Below are 20,357 nucleotides of genomic sequence, written 5' to 3'. Positions count from 1 at the left end.
TCTCGGTAGTGGCGCCCGCCCTGTGGAACACCCTTCCAGCAGATGTCAAAGCGATAAACAACTATCTGACATTCAGGAGACATCTTAAGGCAGCCCTGTTCAGGGAAGTTTTTAACGTGTGACATTTTACTGTATTTTTGGTTTTTATGGAAGCCGCCCAGAGTGGCTGGGGAGGCCCAGCCAGATGGGCGGGGTATAAATAATAAATTATTATTATTATTATTATTATTAATGGCATATATAGAATGACATGTTTGGGATGGAGTTATAATTTTCTGCTAGTCTGAATCAACCCTTGTGTGGTCAGCAAGCTTAATATAAATCATTCTGAAAAGCGTCTCTTTAAATTTATTGAATGGCCATCTGGTGGGTTTGGAGAGGGGGAGAAAAAAAAAGGTTTTTCCTTTGCTCTTTTCACAGACATCTTCTCAAGAAGCTTTGCTTTGTCTTAAACAAATGGGATGTTGCATCAGCAAAGCCTTTTGAGGCTGAAACGTCCGAAACGCAACGTCAAACAAATCCCCCCTGTGGCCCTGGGCTTGTTGAGGGATGACATTTCTGCCCTTTCCATGTCTCTATATAAAACGATAGTAGTTCACTTCACATGGAGCAATGCTAGCAAATCTAGCATTGTGAAGGAAACCAATCCCCCTGGCTCCTAGTTTGTCTTCATCCCAGGTCTCCATCCTGACATATTTTCCCCCCTGTATCTTTACAAGTGTTGCTTCCTTGGTCATTGTACTGTTTTAAAAGAAAAGGGGGAAAGGAAAAGAAAGAAACATTCTGTGAGGAAGAGAATAAAACTAGCTGTAGAGGTGGACAGCTACTGAAGGCAGGGATAATGTGAAACTATGAGCCAACTGAGGCGTTGCTTCAGATGACATGTTTATTGAGCATTCATTCCAATTTACTTGCAGAAAGCTTAAGCAAAGGTTAGACTTAGGCCCCATTTGCACTGTACACTTAAAGCAGCATCATACCACAGTCATAGTTTCCCCCACAGAGCTGTAGTTTGTTAAGGGTGCTGTGAATTGTTAGGAGTTCCCTAGTCACCTCACCATAATTGAGAGTAGTTTAACACTCAGTACCTCATCTCAGGGAACTCTGGGAATGGAAGTTCTTTGAGAGGAATATGGGCTCAGTCAACTAAGCCAAGACTGGTGGATCTTATTCTGGGGTTAACCCCTGAATGAATGGGTGTTCTGGGGGAGTGGCAGGGGAGGGATTTGGCAGGGGTGTCATAAGCTGGCTCCAAAGGTCTGTATAGTTAAAGCTCTGGTTTTCCCAGTAGTGATGTATGGAAGTGAGAGCTGGACCATAAAGAAGGCTGATTGCCGAAGAATTGATGTTTTTGAATTATGGTGCTGGAGGAGACTCTTGAGAGTCCCATGGACTGCAAGAAGATCAAACCTATCCATTCTTAAGGAAATCAGCCCTAAGTGCTCACTGGAAGGACAGATCCTGAAGCTGAGGCTCCAATACTATGGCCACCTCATGAGAAGAGAAGAATCCCTGAAATCCCAACCCTGATGTTGGGAAAGATTGAGGGCACAAGGAGACGGGGATGACAGAGGACGAGATGGTTGGACAGTGTTCTCGAAGCTACCAGCATGAGTTTGACCAAACTGCAGGAGGCAGTGGAAGACAGGAGTGCCTGGTGTGCTCTGTTCCATGGGGTCATGAAGAGTCGGACATGACTAAACGACTAAACAACAACAAACTCCATTTAGCTCAGTCATGCGATCTGACAACCTGATGGAACTTAAGCTGGCAAAAAAGGTGGTGTGAATTAAATACCACATACCCTTCCAAGGGATGTGAGCTAGTGGTGAGCAGAGCCAGAGGGCAGGGCAATAGAAGCCATTTGGGGAATATTAGGAAGTATATAAATCATTCAAATAACAGCAGCAGCGACTGAAGTTGTACGGTAAAGTATATTCCAGAAGTTTCTACAAACACCCGCATTTCTCCACCATCCATCTAGGTAAGCAAGAGGCATGATCACCGTTCAAAGACACATTAAATCCAGACTAAAGAGCAGGACCAGTGAAGGATGTGGACTGAGGAGGGAGTGTAGCCTGGGGGAAGATCCATCGTGCCAGATAGAGAAAACTGGAGGGCCACATTCAGCCTGAGGTTCCACAGAATTTACCTGAGTTTCAACCTTAGGCATTCTATATGCAAAGCATCAGCTTGCACTGAGCAATCTGCCACACAATCTGCCCCAGGTGTGGGTAGTGCTGTGGTCTAAACCACTGAGCCTCTTGAGCTTGCTGATCTTAAAGTCGGCAGTTCAAATCCCTGTGAAGGGGTGAGCTCCCGTTGCTCTGTCCCAGCTCCTGCCAACCTAGCAGTTTGAAAGCTTGCCAGTGCATGTAGATAAATAGGTACTACTGCGGTGGGAAGGTAAATGGAGTTTCTGTGCACTCTGGTTTCTGTCACGGTGTCCCGTTGTGCCAGAAGCAATTTAGTCATGCTGGCCACATGACCCGGAAAGCTGCCTGTGGACAAATGCCGGTTCCCTTGGCCTGAAAGCGAGATGAGCGCCACAACCCCATAGTCGCCTTTGACTGGATTTAACCGTCCAGGGGTCCTTTACCTTTTTTTTTTTTTACATGCTCACATCCACTTATGTATGCTTTATTCCAAATTGATTTCAGTGGGACGCAAGCACTATGTGTGCCAGCCGTGTTGTGCATTACCAGAGACAGAACCATGCACACACTTTATATTTCTGTTCTTGACTTTGCACACACTTTATTCTCTTGACATCCTGTTTCTAAGCACACAGTGCAAAAGCAACTTCCACCGTAATCGATGTGTTTTGCTTTCACACAGTGTGCCTAAGATCAGGGAGCTAGGGTTAATATGAATAGATAGAATTGCAGGAGAGCATAAAATGAGCCTTGGCATGATTCACTGGACATCTGCTTTGATAGCATGGGTCATGTAAATGAACTTCATCGATTCTCACACACCAGTTGTTGGGAGTTTTACAGGAATCCAGCCTTTGCCATTAAAGCTTATATGATTTATTTACTGCCACGCTTTTGCCGAAAATGCAATGTCTGAGATAATGAGATTTTCTAGTGTTTATTGTAAGGAGTGCATTTTTTTTTTTTTTAAAAAAACCCCTCTTGCAGTATATTGTGTGGCGTAATGTAATGTGTTATTGTTTAAGAGTTTTTAGAATTAAAACATGTCTTCACCAGCAGTATTTCCCAGGACGCACCAAGGAGATGCAGTGGTATCCCTGAACAGTGTTCCACTTCCAGATTTGTTACAGGAAAGCTAGAACCTCTTTAATATTGTGACTTTCTCACAATATTCCTTGCAATTTCTGGACAGACCTGTGGTAGGACGTATGCATTGCACAAAGAGGTCCCAGGACTTCAATCCTTGGCTTCTTTTGGTTTTGTTTCATAATCAGGGCTAGGAAAGATCTTCATAATCAGGGCTAGGAAAGTCCTCTGCCTATGTTCACGGAGAACTACTCAGAGGACACATAGGCACCACTGGACTAGAAGAACCAGCTGTTGGACAAATTGGAAGCATTTGAGCTTGGAAATCATTACGTGCTCATCCAGCATCAGGCCAGTGGCATCAGAAGACGTGGACCACCTTGGAAGAGCCTTTGACTTAGTTCTTTCTCATGTTAACATTGTCCTGCCTAGAAACTCAAACAATACTGGTAGGAACCAAGGCAGTAGCATAGGCTATCAGCTGGGGCTGACGTGATTTGGAGTCTACTCGCAGTGGGAAAGAAATCACAGTTCAAAAGAGAATTATTGTTTACCTGTGTCTCTTGTCACATGAAAAGCTGCTCTGAATATTCAATCCACACTTGGTTCACACAAAGATTTGATTTTTGGCATTGTCTGAAAAGTGAACACATCAAAGTGGACTGACAAGATGTTTTGACATTATCATATGCACAGGCAACATATTTTGACAATTTTATATGTGCAAGAGAACCACAGGTTGCAGTTGCTTCTGCACCCTAAAGGCATCATCCGAATGGGCTTTATGTAAAAAGCCAGCAACAACATCCCTATTTTCTCAGGCAACTAACGCCAATCCATTTAGTCTGGACCATTTTCACTGTAGGCTCACTGAAGCATTTGGGGCTTTTTTACAGTTTATGGAAAAGCCGAACTGCAGAGGAGATGGTAAAGGGTTATAAAATTATGTATGGAGTGGAGAATGTTTCTCTCACTCTCTCATAATACTAGAACTAAAGATCAACCAATGAAACTGATTGATAGTAGTAGCCGTTGTAGAATCCTTATATGTCTTAATGCAAAGATGGCTTCTACGTGGTATATAAAGCATCAAAGCCAATCGTACAGCATACAGAATAATTCAAAATAGACAACAAGGAAAATTCTCCGAAAACAGTCCTATTAAAATATACAGGCAGCAACCATTTTGTGGGGCGGTTCCATTTTTGGCTCTCATGCGTGTCAGTGGAACGCACGTAAGTGTTCCACCTCACCCCATTGTGGCCTGTTCCACCCACATTCTGGCTTCTTCTGGGTCCAATTGGGTACACCTAAAATGGTCACTACCTGTACATGAAAAGAACCCCATTAGAATGGCACACCAGTTAAAACAGGAGACTTGGGTCAAGCAACCAAGAGAATGTTTGTGTTAAGCCATTGATTCAGGATAGACAAAATGCTCTGCTTCTGAGTTTCTCAATGTATATCTAGTTAGCTACTCTGGTAAGTAGATGGTCCTTTGGTCCGATCCAGGAGGCTCTTTTATTCCCTCCCCCCCCCCACCTTATGCAACTACCCTCATTCTCCTCTGGACTGACTATGGCCACGTCTCTGGACTTCAGCTTATCTAAGGACAGAAACAGATTGTATACTACACTGGACTAGCATTTGGGGAACTGGACATCCTTGTGGGTTACACTTCTGTTGTTGTTGTTTAGTTGTTTAGTCATGTTCGACTCTTTGTGACCCCATGGACCAGAGCATGCCAGGCACTCCTGTCTTCCACTGCCTCCCACAGTTTGGTCAAACTCATGTTCATAGCTTCGAGAACACTTCTAAATAATGTCAATTGCTAACCAACAGAAACCGAATTAGCTGAAACTATGCATTCCCCCCCCCCATGTCCAGAAAAGTAGGACATGGTTGGTTTCTCCTTTCTATTACGTAGCTCTCTGGACTAAGTAGAGTTAAAACTTAAGTCAAAAATTGAATGGATTCAATTGCATTATATATGAAGAGTGTGCTTAAAAGATAAGGAAAATCCGTGCAGTACAATTTTGTATCTACATAGTTAGAAGAACAAAAATGACACTTCAAGGGACTTTGGGGTTCTTGTTAGCTTATAGGTTTGTTGCATGCAAAGAAAGAAAGAAAAAGCTGAATTATCCAATGCCTCCTTCGGTTGAGTAGTCAGAATGTTATTTTTAATTCCCCACAAAGAATTTCTAAATTTTATTGATGTGGAAATGGGAGCCCTTGGATAAGTCTGTGAAACAGCCCAAACGCTGTGAGTAGCTTTGTTGAGGAGGTGTGTGTGTGTGTGTGTGTGTGTGTGCGCGCACGCAAATCAGCTTCTAAGGTTTCATCACTTGAGCTTGGTAAAACAAGGCCAGCTCAAGACATTTTGCCACCTGAGGTGAAGAGCAAGATGGCGTTTCCTCAATTTCATACGCAAAAGTGGACGACATTGTCACTCAAATTTTACTTGAATGATGTGGACTGGGCAGCATCCCCCACTATACCTGAGGTCGGCATGTTACCTGAGGGGGCGGTATTGCAGTTTAATATTTATTTAATCGTGTTTAGAGGTGCAGTGTTTCAGTCAATCCTAAATATATCATGAAGCATTTTTTTTGGGGGGGGGGGGCTCCTGTGAAAGATCAGTTGTGATGGAACACAGAAACTGACAGGCCATCCAGTGAAATGATGAGAGGGAGGTCAGAATAGGGGTTGTCAACTTCTCAGGGTCCACAGGCACATTTGCAAACTGCAAAATTATTGTGGGCATCAAATGCATACTGCAAGCAAGCACACACTTCAACATAAGCTGCATGCACACCAAACGTTCAAAACTCATGTTGTTGTTGTTGTTTAGTCGTGTCCAACTCTTTGTGACCCCATGGACCAGAGCACGCCAGGCACTTCTGTCTTCCACTGCGTCTTGCAGTTTGGTTAAACTCATGCTGGTAGCTTCGAGAACACTGTTCAACTATCTCGTCCTCTGTCTTCCCCTTCTCCTTGTGCCCTCAATCTTTCCCAACATAAGGGTCTTTTCCAGGGAGTCTTCTCTTCTCATGAGGTGGCCAAGTTATTGGAGCCTCAGCTTCAGGGTCTGTCCTTCCAGTGAGCACTCAGGGCTGATTTCCTTAAGAATGGAGAGGTTTGATCTTCTTGCAGTCCATGGGACTCTCAAGAGTCTCCTCCACCACCATAATTCAAAAGCATCAATTCTTCGGCGATCAGCCTTCTTTTAGCCTTCAAAACTCATAGCTTCCCCCAAAGAATCCTGGGAACTGCAATTTGTTATGGGTGTTGGAAGTTGTTGTTCTGTGTGGGATAAGCTACAGTTCTCAGAATTCTTTGATGGAAGTCATGTGCTTTAAATGTGCTTTAAAAGTATGGTGTGTATTATACTGTTATGCTGACTACAAAGCTAATTTCAGTGAAGGAGGGGAAACTGACCACCAGGAAAGGCCTTTATGGGCACATGTAGGCTAGCGAGCACCACGTTGGAGACTCCTGAATTAGAAGGTTACCTATCACAAGGAAAATGTGAATGGGGTGTGTGGGGTGGATAATGGACACTGGAAAATGTTCCAACTTGAGGTCTTTAATGGGTATTGAATTTTGCCTTGTTTTTTGAACATGTGCCTTTTCCGCATGTAAAATAATGGATTTAAGAACTTTGACAATTTTATTGAGGAAGATCAAATACCCAGCAGAGAATGACTGAAATGTCTTATCAGCATAATCATAAAAAATATAGAGAACTATACAATTTTTGTTCAGATTTACAGGCTGTGTATATCTGGGGCTGCACAAATAAAAGGACTGAGCTGCACAGTCCTCCGTGGAGTGCAGGAATCATAAAAAACACAGCCAGGGGATTTGGTTTTGTGTCTTTCAGAATACCTAGCTTATTATACTGTTCAACATAACAACTGTGCACAAATCAAAAGGTGTCCCTTCAGGGCATGGTTTCCCTTATTACTTATTATTAATATTAATTTAGCCTTTCAGTTCCACTTAATAGGGTATGAAATATTTCCACTGAAGGCAGAGATTTATTTGTCCATTTCTGACCTTCAACAATGTATAACTTGCCTTCTAAACCTCATTCCTGTGCAATGTTGGATTGCCTCGTCTTCTAAAGGGTATAATAATTTAGCTCCCAGCGATATTCATTTACTTGCAAGGTGCAACGGTAACTATCCCTGAAAAACATATTCTCCACACATCTACTCATGCTGGAGTTAGACCATAAGAAGATCCTGCTGGATCAGGCCAGCATCCTGTTTTGACAATGGCCTGGCTGACAATCACCAACCAGGACCTGCCATAATAAGTGCTCTCTCCCCTTGTGGTTTTCAGCAACTTGAAGTATTCAAAGGAGTAACGCATCCAGCAGGGCAGGTAGCCACAGATAGCCTTATTCTTCATGAAGTTGTCTGATCCTCTTTTGAAGTCATCCAAGTTGGTGGAAATCATTGCCTCTTGTGGGAACAAATGTCATAGTTTTTCATAGTGAAGAAGTGCTCTCTTTTTCCTGAGTCATGCAGAGTGATGAAGCGGTTTCACCCTCAAAGCCCTCGTGATGAAGTAGACACCACACATAAGACTTTGGAGATGGCTCTTTACTTGCAAAATGTCAACAATTAACAGGCAGTTTTGTTTATGCATATCAATGCAATGTGTTTCTCTCCCTTGAGCCCAAGAGAGGGTCTTCTTGCTTCCAAAACTCCTTCGTAGCAGTGCATAAGTTACCAGCTCATCGCTTGCCTGCCCTCACAAACTCCTGCGGAGACAGCATCTGCTTGAAGTTTTCACATACAGTGAACAACAGCAAAACAACCAGCCAACCTTCAACTCCCACCCCTCCAATCTAACACACAGTTTTAAAGGGAGTTTGACAAATTGACAGAGCAATGAATGATTCAGCGTTTCTGTGACCTTAATTGGAGTCGCAAGATATTGCAGCTGTTAAATTACATTACATAGGTTTTCTCCCCCCCCCCCAGTACATGTTATTCTTTCTAAAATACATTTTCTAACAAATCTTCCAACATTTGGCTTCGTTGGATGTCCCTGAGTTTCAGTGTTATGACAGCAGGAGAAAAGCTTTTATCTCCCCAGTTGCTCCACAACATGCATGATTTTATACACCTCTGTCATGTCTCCTCTTACTGCCTTTTCTCTACACGACTAACTAACCTTTCTTCATAGGTAAGTTGCTCCACTGCCCTTGGACATCGGCTTGGGCCTTCTCTTCCTGGATTCAGACCATCTTTGTCTTACTCAGGGAAATGATAAAGGATAGGGGGTTAAGGACTAAAGTCAGCATAATGGTTTAATGTTTGCTTATTATTCTTGAAATTGTCAGCTGAATCGGCTGAAGAAAACTACCTTTCCATCTAGCTTAAACATATTTCTTTCTCACTGACACCTTGCAAGGCTTTCTTGCTTTGATTCAGTCAGCTGCCAATCTCGGTCTGATTGATCGACATGGGAGAGAAGGGTCACTGCTTTCCCCATTGTAATGCTTTGTCTAAATTCAAGGTTTTCAGATAAGATTTTTTGTTCTGTCACTCCTCCATGTTTTCCTGCAGCGGAAGGAGATTGCATTGTTTCTGCTCCAACTGCTGCCCAAATCAACATATTTAATTCTAGAAAGCGTGTTCTCATAGAAGAGAGAGCACGTGTTGCGGATGGGGCCAAACAAAACCCCCAGTTAGCGACCAGCCCATTGAGGGCAATGGGATGGAGCAGATTGGTTAAAGCTGTTACTGGGGCAAAATTGATGTTGCCAATTTAGGGGTGGGTTTAGTCCCCTTATATAAGCAGGGTCCACAGCTTTCTCTTTCTCTTTTGCTGTGGACATCGGATCTCAGTACCGGAGTGCAAACAGCGAAAGATTGTGGTTGTATAAATCCCCTGATTCTCCTCCTTTCTTTTCTTTTCTCCTCATTAATTTAATTGTTATATCTCTGCAAATTTAATTTGATTTCTTATCTATTTAATTTCTTCCCCCTCTGGCTATTAAAGGGGGGAGGGCAGGGCCTCCCGGTCCCGGCAGGCTTACGGCCCGTCCTCGGCCGAGCTATTGACCGGGCCGGGGGATTTGGCCTTGGCCTCGCCTGCCGTCGGGCGGCCTGTTTGGGCCTGTCTGCGGTTCAGTACCCCCTCCAACCTCTTGTCGCTGCCGGGCCTTCAGTTGCGGGGTCCCTACTGAGTCCGGGGGTTAGCCCGGCCTCGGGCCTTTCCGCCAGCCCCCCCTAGCCCCCGTGAGCTCCCCGGTCCCCGATCCTTTCCCTAAGGGGCCGGCTTTGCCGCTGCCGCAGCGCGCTGCCGGCAATCGGCGGCTGCCCAGAGGAGCCCCATCCACAGGGTTCGGCCCGGCGGCGGCCTCTTTTCCTTTGCCTCCCCCCCTCCCCGCTCCCCGCGTTTCCGCGGCGGGCGCCGCGGTCGCTCGCGGTGGGGCTGAGCCGGCCGGGCCTGCCACGTCGTTGATCTCCTCTTCCGCGGGGATCTTTCGCGGCCTGCTGGGCCCGGCTGGGGGCCTCCGCGGCCTCGGCTGCTTTGCCGGCTTGATCCGGCGGGTGCTCGGGGGCATCGCGGCCCGGCGGGGGGCCTTCCCCGCCTTTGACAACCTTCCCCGGTTGGGGTTCGCTCGGAGGCGCAGCGCGGCGGCGCGGCCGACCGTTGGGGCCGAGCCCCCCCCCCTCGCGGGTGGCCGGGGCTCTGCCCGGCAGCGCCGGGAGCGTTGCCTGGCTGGAGCGGCCCGGCCGGGTGCCTGCGCGGCCGCGGCGGCCTTACCTTTTATAGGGCCTTGGAGCGCCGGCTCCGTTGAGGCCTGCTGGACTGGGCTGGGGGAGGAGAGCTGCTGTAGGCGGCAGCCCCCTCCCGTTTCTTTTCTGGGGGTGAGGGGCCGTTCGCGCCTCGGAACCTCCGTGCTTTGCCCGGGTGGGCCCCTTGCAGGTGCTGGAGTGGGCTCTAGCTGGCGCTCCTTCCTCCGCCACCTTCGGGCCAAAAAATTGGCGGGAGCGCCATTTTGCATTTGTTCTGCCAACTGGCGGCCTCTTGTGGCCAGTCCGGTAATTGCAGGGCTAATTCTGATTCCTAGGGCCTAGCTTTAGTGGAGGCCTCTAGTGGACAAACCGGGTAATTACAGGGTTTTTTCAGAGTCTGAGGGCCTTGCAATAGTGGAGGCCTCTGGTGGCCGCACTTGGTAAGTGCAGCATTGTCAAACCTAGGGCCTAAATCTGGTGGGAGGCCTCTAGTGGCCACAGTGGTATTGCAGGGTATTTGAACTACTTCCTGCTACTTGGTGCTGCTTTCTAATTAATTCAAAAATAATCTTATTGCTTTTATCTTAATTTGGTGTTTTTATTTTATTTGATTTAATTTACATTTAATTAATTTTTTCTTTTTGTTCCTTTACACCAGTAGTAGGGATGGCTCCAAAGAAGGCGATAAGGAAGCCTGGTCCGGCCCGCTCTTCAAAGCGGCCTATAAGAGGCCCGTCTCAGGCCTTACGTTCTCCTGAACCGGGCCAGTCGGTAAAACGCCTTCAGTCCATGGTCTCTAGTTTGGCTGGTGACCCGGTGGCTCTGGCGAGGATGGAAGCGGAGCTGGATGGTTTGATGCATCGCCGCTCAACCCCGTCGACTTCTTCTGCGACGCTGGCTCCCCCTGTGGACGTTTTGTTCCCATCGTCATCATCCAGTGAAGCAGAAGGAGAGCCGTTGCCAGCCAGTGGCTATTCACCCAACGCCCAACAGGCTCGGTCCCCGGTTCTGCCAGTGTCTCAGGTTGCCGTGCCACGGGGTCGGGCTCCTTCCAGGGTGGGGGCCAGAAAGAGGGCACCTGCCCGGGGTCATGCTGTGCGGGGTTCACCTGTGCAGCCCCCTGTTGCGGGGAGTTCGATCCTTGGTCATTCACAGGTTGTGTCCTTCCAGTCACTTCCAGCCACTCCGCAGCAGGGCGATGCATCAGAGTCGTCGGTCGAGGACAGCCTCCCTCTTCCTCCGAAGACCTCTTCGGGTGGACATCGCCGTCACAAGAAAAGCTCCAGGAGGCGTGCCAAGAGGAGACGTAGAGACACCTCGTCCTCTTCATCAGGTGCGTCATCCCAGACTTCTAGTAGTGATGAGGAAGCGCCCCTTAAGTTATACTGGGGTTTCGGGGAAACCTCGGGGCTCCCAAAATGGGTTTGGGAACGGAGGGCGAATTCCCATAGGGCCAGGTATGGTGCAGTGCTAGACTGCCTTGAAGGGGTCCTGGTGCCGGACGTAAAGGCCTCCACCAACTCGGCCAGGGACATCATTCCGGGGGCTCACCTGTCCGCCAAGTTGCGTTCCAGGATATTGGACGGGCGCTATGTCGATATATTTAGCCTAGCCCCCCCTTTGGAAGGCCAGGAGCCTCTGGATAAGGGCCTGCCTGCTCCAAAGAAGCGGTCGATCATAGCTAAGGCCGACAGGACCTTCGAGCGTTGGCTTGATAGTTTTCAGGTTTTTGCTGGAGTTGTGGCCGCGGCCTACCCCAGGAGATCATTGCATCTTTGGGTGTATCTATCCATTGTCCGTTCCGCCTTCACAATGGCCGGAGAAACTGCCGCGCTAGCTTACGACCAGAATTTTAGGCGTAGGGCGGCTAAGATCCCTACGGCCCGCTGGGATCGGAAGGACTTGGATGTCTGGACCACTTATGTGGCCCCCCGAATAGAGAAGAAGGCCCCTGACTCCCAGAAGTTTAAGGCTGCCCCTACCAGGTTGGGAAAAAAGCTTTTTTGCTGGGATTTCAATAAGGGTGCTTGCACACGGCAGTCTTGTAAATACGCACATGCGTGTGATAAGTGTTCAGGGAACCATTCCGGGTCCGCGTGCCAGACTGGCCGCCGCCCCTTTCGGAAAGGGGGGGCTCTCAACAGCCCCCAAAAACCGCAGCCCAGGCCCCTGCCGGGGGAGCAGGGAAGTAGCTTGATCTCCTCTTTAGCTTACACCCCGGTAAGGCTACAGCCGCTGCTTTCCTTGTTGGAGTTGTACCCCGATGCCAAGGCGGCGTCTTATTTGCGCGAAGGTTTTTCTTTAGGTTTTAGAATCCCGGTGGTCTCAACCCCGGTTGCCAGAAACCCAGCCAACCAGAAATCGATTAGGGATATGCCAGAGGTGGCACGAAGAAAAATTGGTAAGGAACTAGCTTTACGTCGCATGGCCGGTCCATTTGCGGTCCCTCCATTTCCCAATTTGCATATTTCACCTTTGGGCATAGTTCCCAAAAAAGCCCCGGGGGAATTTCGCCTAATACATAATCTCTCACATCCCAGAGGCACATCAGTAAATGATGTGATTCCCCCGGAGCTTTGTTCGGTGAGGTATGCTTCTTTGGATCACGCAATCAAGATGATCCGAAAATTTGGGCCAGGCGCCTTACTGGCAAAATGCGACATTGAATCAGCATTTCGGCTGCTTCCTATTCATCCCGATGATTTTTGGTTGCTGGGATTTCAGTTCGAAGGAAGTTTTTACTTCGATAAGGCTATGCCCATGGGTTGCTCAGTTGCCTGTGCGGCCTTTGAGAGTTTTAGTTCGTTTTTGGAATGGGCTTTACGTGAAAAAACCGGTTTAAGCGGTGTCACGCATTATCTTGATGATTTTTTGGTCGCCTCTGCAGGCAATACGGGGGATTGTGTAGTCTTATTGCAAGCCTTCGCTTCCTTAACGGAAGAGCTGGGCATCCCGTTAGCGGCTGAGAAGACTGAGGGTCCTTCTACCAAGCTGACTTACCTGGGTATCTTGTTAGATACCGTGGCTCAAACATCTAGCCTGCCGCCTGAAAAAATAACCAATTTAAGAATGGTCATTGAGGAGATGATTCCTTTAAAGAAGGTCTCCCTGCGGCAACTTCAGTCTTTGCTGGGCCACCTGAACTTTGCTTGCAGGGTGGTCGCTCCTGGGCGACCTTTCTGTTCACGCTTGGCCAGACTCACCTCGGGCTTGCAGGCCCCGCATCACAGGGTCCGCCTTCCTTCTCAGGTACGGGCTGACCTTGCTATTTGGCTGGAATTCTTGGAGGAATTCAACGGGGTGTCCTTGTGGCAGGACACTTTGAACCTCCACAACGACTTCCAAGTGCATTCGGATGCTGCGGGGTCCTTGGGGTTTGGCCTGTACTGGGATGGCAGGTGGTGCGCTGAGCGCTGGCCTCCTGCATGGCGGGGGCAGGCTATAACTAGGGACTTAACCTTTCTTGAGTTTTTCCCCATTGTAGTGGCAGTGCACTTGTGGGTCGAACAATTTAGGGATCACCGTGTTTGTTTCTGGACTGATAACCAGGCGGTGGTGAATGTACTGGCCAAGCAGTCTTCACGATCCCCTCGGGTATCTGCCCTTCTTCGGGCCTTCGTTTTGCATTGCTTGCGTTTTAACATTGTTTTTTCTGCCCGTTTTGTCCCAGGAATTTCTAACCGAAATTGCTGATGCTCTGTCCCGTTTTCAGATGGAGCGTTTCAGGTCCCTGGTGCCAGTGGCTCGAGACCGTCCGGAAATTTTCCCGGATCATCTCTGGAACCTTGGCAGAACTTAGTCTTACAGGGAGTAGCTGCATCTGTTGCACCTTCTACCTTGAGGTCCTATAAAAGGCCTGGGCGGACTTTTTGTTATTTAGTGGGCAGCCTGCTGGGGAGGTTACCACCCCCCATTCCACCTCTCAGGTGCTCCGGTATCTGGCACATCTATTCCAGATGCGTCGGGCAGCTAGGACCCTACGCCTGCATTCTGCAGCAATTTCCTTTTTTAGTAAAGCATATTTTAATAAAGATCCGTGTAGGAAGTTTGTAGTGCGTAGGGCCCTGGAGGGATGGGGGCGTCTCACTCCTTCCAGGCCCGTCTCCAGACGACCCATTACATTTGAATTGCTGGCGCAGATGCGGTCTAAGCTGCGGAGCATCTGTTGGTCGAAATTTGAGGTTCGGCTATTTTCAGCAGCCTTTTCGTTAACTTTCTTTGGGGCCCTGAGGGTTGGCGAAGTGGTCCTCGAGCCCAAGCAGGACGGAGGTTCTAGGGGTTTGTTGATGCAGGATGTGAGTGTGTCTTCAAGGAACCTGCAGGTTCACGTCAGGAATTCAAAGACGGACCAACTAGGCAGGGGCGCTGTCATTACACTTCCTGCGACGGGCGAAAGTGGCCCTTGCCCGGTGAAGGACCTTAAGAAGTATTTAGCCCTGCGCCCTGGTGGCGAAGGGCCCCTGTTCATACACGAAAATGGCCGCCCGCTGGTGAGACACCAGTTTGCGGGAGTGTTGCGAAAAGCTGTGGAGGCTTGTGGCCTCCCGGCTTCTGAGTTTGCCCCTCACTCGTTTAGGATTGGGGCGGCTACAACTGCCGCTCACTGGGGTTTGTCAGTTAAGAGGATAAAGGACCTGGGTCGGTGGCGTTCGGATGCATTCAGAACCTACGTGAGGAAATAATGTGTTGTTGTACTTACATATGTGTGTTTTACCCTAGGTCGGGCTGCTATCCGTATTTGGATAGTAGGGCACAGTATTGTGCACTGGGCTGCGGACAGAGCTCGCCAGTCCGGACTGGGTGACGGCCTGGGATTCCCGCGCCGCGTTCAGGTGTCCTGGATTTCCAGAAGGGGGATGCTGTGGAGGGAATTGTTACCTCTCATGCGAAGGCGTGTCTTCCAATGTGGCCCTCCTTCAGCGATCGTGGTGCAGCTTGGGGAGAACGATATGGTTTCCTCTTCCTGCTACGAGCTGCGTGCTACCATATTACAGGACCTTGGGGAATTGGCGGCACGGGTGCCGTCAACTAAGCTAATTTGGTCACAGCTGTTGCAACGCCGCATCTGGCGTGGTAGTCCTTGCCCAGTCGCCACTGAACGTGTAAGGAAGCGGATTAATTCCGCAGCAAGCAAGCTGGTGGTGAATCTGGGTGGGGCTGTAATTCCTCACCCTCTGATTTCATTCAAGGCGATTGAGTTTTACAGGGATGATGGGGTTCATCTCTCGCCATTGGGGAATGATGGTGGCTGGATGCTCTAGTGTCCAGGCTGAGGGTGTGGTTTAATTTGTGAGTGGTTGGCGGCGAGCGTAAGGGCTCGAATGGCGGTTAGGCATTGGTTAAAATTGGTTGGTGGAGGGGTATGGATTGGCTGTGCCTGCCCCTCCAATGCTGCTGCAGACGGGTATTCCGTTAAAGGAATTCTGAAGCTTACCATCCCCCTCGTCCAAACCCTGACGGCAGGGTGCGGGCCGTGTAAGCTTCAAGGAACATGCGCGGAGCAGTGAGAGTCTGTGACGCAGCTCCATCTGACTCTGACCATGTTTCCTCCGGGACTGGCTAAGGAGTCAGTGCTGTCCCCCAAGGCGGGGGGGGGGGGACAGGTAGTCATAACCAATGCCTAAGCAACCACTCTCAATTTGTATAAAATAAAGTTGTGGCCAAAATTATGCCAAAAACCAAAACAAAAATTATGTGTGATGTCTGAGTTATTGGGGTAGGGGCTTTGTGGGACCTCAGCACGCAAATGCATTCTCTGCCTAATGCAGCTCTGCCAGGGCTGTTCTTCATCGTTTCCCTTGCCATCTTAGTCTAGTTGTTTTGTGAAGTTATCAACATCCTTACCTGTCCAACATAGTCTTCCCTGCCCCAAGCCAGCCTGAACTTGCTCTCCTTCTAACACAGTAAAATAAAGCCCTTATGTGGTGCTCCTTCCCACAAAGCACAGAAACAGAGGGTTTGTTCTGACAATAAGGCAGCAGCAAACTTATATGCACATAGTGTAATGTAGCCAGTGTGGTGCAGTGGTTAGAGTGATGGACCGGGGGCCTGGGGTTCAAATGCCTGCTCAGCCATGAAACTTACTGGGTGGCCTTGGTTCAGTCACAGTTACTCTTGGTCTGACCTACCTCACAGGGTTGTTGTGAGGATAAAATGAGGAGGAAGTGAGTCATGTATACCACCTTGACCTCCATAGAGGAAAAGTGGGATAGAAATGTAGTAAATAAATAATAATAATAATAATAATAATAATAATAATCCTGTTCAAGATTCTCCCTTCTCTCCCATTAATTAAAAAATACAGCGTCTTGTAGTTTTCCCATTTTCTAGTTTGGGTTAAAACATAATGAGAAACCATGGTTTCCCATATGTGAAGAGGGTGAAACAAGTTTTGGGCTTATGTACCTAGACTAGCAGAACTATGAGGAGAAATTCTGATTGTGATTGGTCGGAAAATCATTTAGGAAATGTAGTCTCCACCTATGTTCTGTGTCCCAGGCCTCAAAACTCTACAACAAAACTCAAATACAATAATAAAATCATATAAATATTATTAAAAACAGATTTAACAGCAGGGTATAACATCACTGCCCCAAATATCCCCCAAAACAAAAACATATTTGCCTAGTTCCAAAACTATGACAATGAGGGTGCCCAGTGGGCCTCCCAGAAGGGAGAACTTCATGGGCTACTGCAGAGAAGACCAGTTCTCTTTTCACCACCCACCAGATCTCCCTTGGAGGTGAGCACACAGAAAAAGGCACCGGAGGATGATCTCAGAGTCTGGGCAGGTTCATATGCAGAAAGGTGGTCCATTTATGCAGCCTACCTTGTGTCCCAGTTGTAGGGATCCATGTGCATGCCAATTAGTTTTCTGTTTTCTGGAACAGTCCCTGGTAAATAATCATCTCTGAGTTGGTTTTTTGCAAAAAAAGAATAGCATGTGCTGTGCATACATGTAATCACAGTTGCTGGGAATTGCAGGTGGGCAGAGAGATGCTGCTCTCATGTTCAGCTTGCAGGCTTTTCACAGGCATCTGGTCAGTCACTGCGAGAACAGGATGCTGGACATGATGGGTAATTGGCCTCATCCAGCAGCTTCTTATGTTCTGAACCATGTGCAGTAGATTTGCAGTTGCACATGCCCCACTCATTTCATTGGGGATTGTACAGGAGAACCGAGAGGATGGTACCCCATGCCATTATCGTAACCAAATGAGGCAAAAACGAGCATCCGAACTGGCACGATTCTATGCCAAAACTCTGCTTATCGCTGACTTTGGTGTCAGACAGAAGGCACACCATGTCCCTGTGAACTGTGTGGCCACGTTAAAAAGCATGTCATAAAAAACGTAATTAGAAAAACACACAGGTTTTGTTTGGAACGCTGTAAGCAGTTCATTAGAATTTTATAGAGCCCTCAAGTTCTCTGGACTTGGTTCATGGTCTGCTAAATGTGTTTTCATCTTCCTTGTCCAGCTGAGCAGAGCAAAAAAAAGGGGGGGATATACACATATAGAGTAAAATGAGCTCAGTCTTGCAATTCTTCAGGGGGAAAAAATAAAATGCAGAAATGTCAGAGGAAATCCAAATAAATTGGCTCGGCTCATACGAAGGCTGTGCGCATTGCTGCAGGCGCTGTCTGTGTGAACGAAGTACATTTCTGCATCTCTATACGCTATTAATAAGAGCATCTTCTGTGGTGGAAAAAATAGCTGCAGCAACATTCACATGAGTTACGCCAATTCACATAGCCAGGGGTGCATTGTAACTTGTAAGACAGTCTGGGTTACAGATAAAAGGTTGCTTATTGGCTAGAGCTGCTCCTTGGATCACAGGCAGGCTGCCTGCCTAGGAAACTGAACTTCAGCTCTTAAAAAAGCAAACAGTTCCCTCCCAGCTGCCCTGGATCTGTTAAGAAGCCTTTGCTAACCTGGTGCCTTCCAGGTGTTTTGGACTATCAGCACGACTGTGACTGTAAGAATATAGGAAGATCCTGCTGCATCAGTGTCAGGGTGGGTAACAGGAACAGGTGAGCAATAACTCACAATGTGCCAGTGAAGTTAACTCTCTTTATTCAAAGAAACAAAGCAGCTCAGGAGGCCAGGCCTAGAGGTCCTCCCAGTAGATCTTGTCCCAATGAGGCAGTTACGAGGACTGAAGGTCCCTGCCTTCCCACAGCTCCCTAAGTCTCCTCCTCCCCCAGTTCCTTCTCAAACAATCTGAGGCTCCATTGTCTTACCTGTCTTTGCTCTGCCCTCTTCATACCTCTTTGGGTTCTGGGGGACCGGGTGGGGTGGGGAGAGGAGCTTCCTGTCACAGGAGAGGGAGGCTGTCGGAGCCTCCGCTACGACTGAGCTGGAAAATCTCATCCTCCAGTCCTTCGGAATCACCTCCGATGATGATTAACAACCTGAGCCTCTGATAAGGCTCCAGGCACATTCCCCATTACGCAGAGTATCCAGCAGCAGGGAAGGATGAGAAAATATGAGCTACGTTGCAAAGAGTTTTATTTCTAGTTACGCAGACAGAAAAGAAACATCCTCTCTCTGTGAAAGCAGAGAGCAACAGGAACACAAAGGAACAGGAAAGCAGTAATATCACATCCGTCTCCTGTCTTCCGTGAGACTTCCAACAGTCTGGAATCTCTGGAATGCAAAACAGAGTCTTGTGACTCCAAACACTGCACAGAAACCAACAAGGCAGCCTGTCTTCCTCACCAGCCCAACTCTTCACTGCCTCTTGGTCTCCCTCCTCTCCAGCCTCCGCTTCTGCCTCTGATTCTGGACTGCTCTCTGTCACAGACTCTCCCTGCTCACTAAACCCTGTTACCCCTTCAACTTCCAGCACCCCCTCCTCCCAGTGTGCTCCCTCTTCTCCCTCTGACCACTCATCGCCATCCCACCACAAAGTCCCCTGGCTCTGAGCCTCTTCCTTTGGGGGTTCCCCAGCTGGTGTCTCCTGCCACTCCTCTGTATCCAGCCAGTCCATGACAACCAGGCCACTGGCCCATCCAGCATCCTGTTCCCGCAGTGGCCAACCAGATAAGAAACCCACAAGCAGGACTGGAACACGAGCAATCTCCCCTCCTGCAGTTTCCAGCCTCCAGTTTCCAGCAGCATTGCTGCCTCCAGCTGTGGAGGTTCATAACATAGCCATGGTGGCTAGTCACCATCTGCAGCCTGCTCCTCTGTGACTTTGTCGGATCCTCTTCTAAAGCCATCAAAGTTGGTGGCCCTCACTTTCTCCTGTGGGAGTGAGTTCCGTAGGTTAATTGCTCATCGCGTGAAGAAGTGCTTTCTTTTGTGTTGGCTGGTGCTAATGAGAGTTGTAGTCCAAAACATCTGAAGGGCTCCAGGTTAGTGCAAGCCGTGTTAAGATTTTCTTCTACAGGTGAGCAAACTAGCACACTCGATGGGCTAAGCAGCACATTATGATAAGCACACTTATTTTTTAAGCCTGCTAAAGTCTCCCATTTCAAACATGTGCCCTGTTGTTTTTGCCCCCAAAGTTTTGTTTACTAAAAACAGCAACTTCAGGGGAAAATAGCAGCATTTAAAATTGTTTTTAAAAAATCCTGAACCTGGTGTGAGGTTCTAATCCAGATCAGGAGCACCTTCCAGATGCAGGTCTTGTGATTGCCCCCACCACAACCATCAAATAAAAGCCACTGGTTTAAGCATGCTTTTTAACACGCATACCTATCATAACATGGAGTCTGGTTCTGAGGCTAAGCTGTGAAAGTCTTTGAGGGGCTAAACTGGAATGATGTTCCCTTTTTCTACATTATTATTCCATAGCCGATTCGATGCATTTTTACAAACGCTGCTTTTCTGATGGAGGAGGGAGGCAGAACAACATCTCCCTGACGGGTCTCAAAAGGCGAGCAGAATCATGTAGCAGCAGATGGCCCTTTAAGTGTCTGGGACCCAAATCATTTAGAGCTTTGAAGAAGACAAGCAGCGTTTTTGAACCGGTGTCAGTAATAGCTCAGAAGCCAAATGCAGAGCAAAGAAAAATGGAGAGAAGTGGAGCTCTTGGCATCAATTGCGATTTCCAGCACACTTCAAAAACATCTCCACGTGTACCATGAAAGAAGACTAAAGACACAGAGTTATGGTGGAAAGGTCAGATCTGCTCAAATAAAACAACAGACAATCTGCCGAACAATAATCAAGTTATGTAAATTATTTATTTATTAAATCTGTTAGTTGTTTTATCTTGCCCAGGGCAACCCAAAGTGACTTACAGCTAACCAACCAACCAGACAAAAAACCTCACATAGATACATTAAAACGAAGGGGGGAAATAAATACATTGAAAACACCCCACTGTGTTTCAAAAGACCTCA

This window comes from Podarcis bocagei, assembly GCF_964188305.1.
Source record: "Podarcis bocagei genome assembly, chromosome: 6".
Classification (NCBI taxonomy): domain Eukaryota; kingdom Metazoa; phylum Chordata; class Lepidosauria; order Squamata; family Lacertidae; genus Podarcis; species Podarcis bocagei.
Note: the sequence above shows the minus strand (reverse complement) of the source record.